This window comes from Patella vulgata, chromosome 9 (assembly GCF_932274485.2).
Source record: "Patella vulgata chromosome 9, xgPatVulg1.2, whole genome shotgun sequence".
NCBI lineage: Eukaryota > Metazoa > Mollusca > Gastropoda > Patellidae > Patella > Patella vulgata.
Genome location: NC_065887.2, coordinates 39441491 through 39447490, shown reverse-complemented (window position 1 = coordinate 39447490; position 6000 = coordinate 39441491). Strand labels below are relative to the sequence as shown.

The window sequence follows — 6000 nt, the reverse complement described above, 5'->3', positions numbered from 1 at the left end:
ACAATCAGGGGCCATAATTCAGGAAGTTACGGTCCGATATGCGCGAATATCGAAAGGAACCAAGATCTTATATATTTTAATTCATTTCTTTTTACAAAAACGTAATTCTTTCATTTCCTCCTAGCCATTCATTTAATTTATCATGTTTTCCCCTTTCCTAAAACATGGTCATGGGATAAAAATATAATTATTGCAAAATAGAGTGGTATTTCTTGTTAATGACGTTGTTATTTATTTCAGGTCCAAACTGTGATATATTGGTCGGGGTTACACCCTTCACAGTCGAGCGTGTCATTCCCTGTTACTATATTTAGCAACAGAACGTAAGTTCCGGCAGTATGTCGAGATTCGCAAGATATCTGTAGCTAAAAGTGTAAATGGGTTCTGTGAAATCTATCTTGAAATAACATCGCTTCGGCGTTTAGGTAGAGGTTACAATTTGAAACCAAAGGAATTACAAATTCTACCATCCGTTGACCGGTTGTTTTGTAAGTATATTGTCTTGTAAAAAGCTTTGTTAATTTTCTTGGTCAAACTTTCGACATTTCCTTATCGCAGAAAGCTAAGAAGAGTGGACGTCATCATGTATTACTTGTATAATCTAGCAAAGATGTGTCTATAGCTTATTCAATTGTGTTATCATCCAAAAAACAAAACAGAAACAGTTTGATACTTGACATCTTGCTTTAAAATTATAATAAACATTTTATGCAGTGGTCAACTGTTTTTGTACGTAGGGTTGATATTATATCAACTTTATTATTATTAATTATAATTAACATTTTATGCAGTGGTCTACTGTTTTTGTACGTATGGTTGATATATTATATCAACTTTATTATTATAAATTATAATAAACATTTTATGCAGTGGTCTACTGTTTTTGTACGTATGGTTGATATATTATATAAACTTTATTATTATTAATTATAAACCAATTAGATGGTCTAGCCGAATTACAGGTTTCTATTATCAAATCACAATAGGCGATATACACTATTCTATTATTAATGGCTTTTTTTTATAATTTTCTACCCCAAAGTGACTTATATAATTAAAGAACAACAAACTCATGTTTATTGAGGTGAAAACTTGTCTTGGCTAGGAAATTTATTAATAAATATAAACTACAAAAATCTAGATCAGTGGTTTTCAACCTTTTTTTGCCAACGGCACACCTTGTAACACATGAAAAAATAGTGGCACACCTGGCTAAAGTTGTATGAAAAATATCTGAATTTTGCAAAATAAAAACATGGTAAGTGAGACGGCATGGAACTGTAGACAGCGATTAGTCATAGACACAAAGAATGACTAAAACTAAATCAAGAAAAACACAGATATGAACTTTTTGTAGACACCAATGAATACTCAATTGGGATCACGTTTTTTCCAATTTTCTTAGTGTTCCGTTCAAAAGTTTGCGGCACACTTAGGAAGATCGTGTGCTGTGTAACCTATATTTTACTCAAAAGTGCACGGATGTTATGGCCGACACTGGTACCCATTTTTTTGTTTATTATTTATGGATGGTTAAATGGTCATAGCTTATAAAGTACAACATGACCATTTATTTAGTGACTAAAAATGTGTGAAACTGATTTAAGGCTTGGTATATATATATATAAATATTTTGGTGTAATTGTTGAGATATTTGGAGATATTTATTTATATGGTGGGGCACCCTAACATTGAATCCGTATACATGTCATATTGCTATTTCTACAAAAGATGTGCACAGTATTATGTGTTCAAGTCATTAACACATGAGTTTCAAGTCATAGAGAGAGACTAGGTCATTTCGGGACTAACATATGGTTTAATTTTATTTCAATAATTCGCTTGTGCGCAGGGGTCTTTAGTAGTGGGAGGAAACCGGAGGGCCCGGAGAAAACCCATGAGCAGAAATTCGGCCGTGTATCTGTTATCACTCGTCACATCAGTCAGTTATATAAAGGTATGACTCGTGTTTTCCTTTGGCGTTCGTCACTTCCGATACGGGAAACCTGTATTACTCAGCTATCGTAGCAATGATCTCTGGGTTAAAATTATATTTGGAATGTATTTAACCAGCTCTATCACATATGTGATAATGATTGGCACCAATATTGTCCTTTAATGTTTCTAGTGGGTTACCCACGGTTACCCAAGATCGTGTGCTGTGTAACCTATATTTTACTCAAAAGTGCACGGATGTTATGGCCGACACTGGTACCCATTTTTTTGTTTATTATTTATGGATGGTTAAATGGTCATAGCTTATAAAGTACAACATGACCATTTATTTAGTGACTAAAAATGTGTGAAACTGATTTAAGGCTTGGTATATATATATATAAATATTTTGGTGTAATTGTTGAGATATTTGGAGATATTTATTTATATGGTGGGGCACCCTAACATTGAATCCGTATACATGTCATATTGCTATTTCTACAAAAGATGTGCACAGTATTATGTGTTCAAGTCATTAACACATGAGTTTCAAGTCATAGAGAGAGACTAGGTCATTTCGGGACTAACATATGGTTTAATTTTATTTCAATAATTCGCTTGTGCGCAGGGGTCTTTAGTAGTGGGAGGAAACCGGAGGGCCCGGAGAAAACCCATGAGCAGAAATTCGGCCGTGTATCTGTTATCACTCGTCACATCAGTCAGTTATATAAAGGTATGACTCGTGTTTTCCTTTGGCGTTCGTCACTTCCGATACGGGAAACCTGTATTACTCAGCTATCGTAGCAATGATCTCTGGGTTAAAATTATATTTGGAATGTATTTAACCAGCTCTATCACATATGTGATAATGATTGGCACCAATATTGTCCTTTAATGTTTCTAGTGGGTTACCCACGGCAAAAACTCGCTGTAACAGACCGTTTCATTGGCTAATCCCTCACATCATCCAGAACGCGGGTTATAAATCTTGCAGATCCTAGTGTAGTTAAGACAAGTAAAAGGAAAGGAAATAGGATGTGTTTTAATCAAATTGATGATTTGCTTTATATGGCCACGTTACTTACAGTTAGTTTATAAATAGATCTGATTATCTCATACTGGAACAACTGTTTTATACAGTAAACAAGTTGAACAGGACACAGTCTTAAAACTTGTGTGGTTTAATGGTTAAAAGCGAGACATTAAAGGAGATAAATTGCTAATATTTTGGGCCTAGAAATTGGCTCAAATCGGTCGCAACACATATAATAATGTAATATGAATTTATATAAACTGTTTTACATTCAATCGTTTCCGTTTTACTGTGAATTGTCATCAGTTATGTTCGGCGAAATATGCCAGAAGTCTCAACCGAAAGACAGTTTCTAGCGTCTGGTTATTCCAGTCAACACCGATAGTATATATTGTGCATGCTCTCCAAATAAGAAAATGGCATCACCATTTGACATGACTTGTGGAATATGTCTAGCCTCATTCTTTGAGCACCTTGTTACAAATGGCGCTGAAACGCATTATGGTACATGATTCGTGGACCAATGGTAAAATGTTTATTTTGTCTTAAATATTGGATATCAGAAGCCCATCTTTTCCAGGTAAGACCACAACACCAATGCTGATTTAAATTGCAAAAAAAATCGTGTTTTCAATGTCGAAGATTGTGGATGATATTGAGTTACGGACTTAGCTACTTTAAGTAAATAAAATAAAACCAAGTACGAACAATCCAAACCATAAGACAGAATTCGAAGTCCTAAAAAACGTTATAGGCAAAATAGTGTATTCAAGCAAAATAGTGTAATCAGCAAATGGACTGCTTCTCGTGTACAAATTACATGACAAACAGTGGTAACAGGTGTCCGGAAGAGTAAGCTTACCCTGCCTGGCGCCACACCCGCCATAGCTGCATCCAAACTATTAGGCGAAATGTCGGTAAAATAGCGTGATTGGCCAATGAACTATCGGTATGCAAAATGCACGCGATGAACTGTGTTAACGATGTAGTAGATATTATCAGGGAGATAGTAATAGTATACGTGTCAATTAAATATATCTAGAATAATAGCCGAGAGAGACACATTATATTTACCAATCAAATCAATATGACGGCCATAAAACTTTTTAAAGGTTTTAATAAGTTTAGTGCGCAAGTATCCTTGTAGTTGAAGCTTAGATGACAAATGCCTCGATCTACTTAAAAAATCAGAATAAAAGGAACAAGCTCTCGCGTAACGAATTAGCTGAGACACAAACACTCCATAAGCTGGTAATATTGGAATGTTACTACTAATAAATGGAAAGTTAACAATTGGAAAGTCAAAGTCATCACGTTTATCGTACAATTTAACACTCAGTTTATGGCAATTGTCAAAATCGAGACGCAGATCCAAGTAGGAAGCGTAATTGTCACTGTCGGTGGTGTTTTTAATTTCGAGCTCATCAGTAATATATCGATACTGCATGAGAGGCATTAGCTCGAGTGTTGTTTCAATATATTACACAATGTCTTAAATTCAAGACCATAAAATAGAATACAGATACTATCCTGCACTTGATTTTCAATGACATGCGTTACAGTCACAAGGGTCCAATATTTCATCTAGTATAAAGTTGTCCGTACATTATTTCAAATAATGTTGTTGTTGTTCTTAGTGTTTAACGTCTGCTTTTACCGAAGGTGATATCGCAGACAAGTCTTATTTTTCATTTTTATTATCTTAACGCAAGTGCAGGGGTCTTTCCTGTGGAAGGAAACCAGAGTAAACCCACGAGGTTAAGAAGGCGCCCCTATCTCCACCACGCCACATACATGTACGCTCACACCAGAGATCAAAACCACAGCCGCAAGCCAGGGGTGACCGGCCAGCTAGAGGTTGAAACGCAGCACTCAGACCACTAGGCCATCCCAACCCCCCTTCAAATAATGATACATCAACATTATTTTATACTAGATGAAATGTTGGACTCATGTGATGATTTCATTGAAATACATATGTGGGATAGTGCTTGTATTTTCAGTTGTTTAATGACCTTGAGCAAGACATTGCGTATTATATTGAAAAATACTTAGTAGACTAATTATGTCCTTCTGCAGTATCGATATATTTTTAAAAACAGATTGTTTATTCGAATGGGTGTGGGTCAGTTCATCTCATGACTGTTTCACCCTGGACTGTTTCATCCCAACCTATTTTTTTATCGGACTGTCTCATGCCGGGCTGTTATGTAATAGCAGTTAATTAACTGAGTTGTACATCCAAGTATCGTTAAATAAGCTGTTAAAAACTTACTTATTATTAAATAAACACGTGATTAATTATTTATTGTTAAACGGACACGTAATTAATCGTTATGGATACATGTCGATTATTTTTTATTGTCGATAACTGAGGTGAGAGAGTTGATTTGTATAGGAAGCCAGATAAAGTAACAAATAAAATGAATAACTTTGATAATGTAAAGCATTTTCTACATGTAGCTATAAAATATGATCCAAATTTGAAAGATTATCTAAACATTAATCCACTGAAAAGACACGAACCCTGCAGATTATGATAGTGGAGTAAGGGAAGGTTACGATAAGATTGGTCTTGCACCTAAACACTAAACCCACAAAGATGACATCTACCAATCGAGAGAAGAGACGCATATATGTCCGCATAATTGCTGTCTCTACAGATCAACGACCAAACGAGATATGTTTTTTATTAAATAACGGGAAGAAATTCCAACCAAACCCACTCCATGGCCTAAGGCCGTAAATGGAAAGATTTTAAAATCATATTCTAAGTAAACAGGAAGAAGTTTCGGCTCTCCTATGTCTTGTCTACGATAACACTTTAAATGGAATCAGACATTAAAGAACCAACTTCAGTCAGTCAGAAAGATTATCTTGTATAGAAAATCGCTCCCGCAAAATATAATTTATAGCATGCCATATATCAGTCGGGGTGTGAGAAAGGAATTCCAGAGGGCACGATCAGCTGTTCTCTCTGCACGTGGTTAATAATAGAATAATGTCATGTACAGAGCGATGTCATTTTTGAT

General features: G+C 35.3%; 1 protein-coding gene across 3 annotated transcripts in view; it reads left to right on the top strand.

The window, feature by feature from the left end:
* Positions 1–338: 338 nt before the first annotated feature.
* Positions 339–6000, top strand: part of LOC126807858 (oxysterol-binding protein-related protein 6) — an 80856-nt gene continuing 75194 nt past the window's right edge. For all 3 annotated transcript variants that reach the window (XM_050532702.2, XM_050532699.2, XM_050532700.2), the window contains exon 1: positions 339–488. The gene's annotated coding sequence lies outside the window, so the exon portion shown is untranslated. The remainder of the gene's footprint in view (positions 489–6000) is intronic.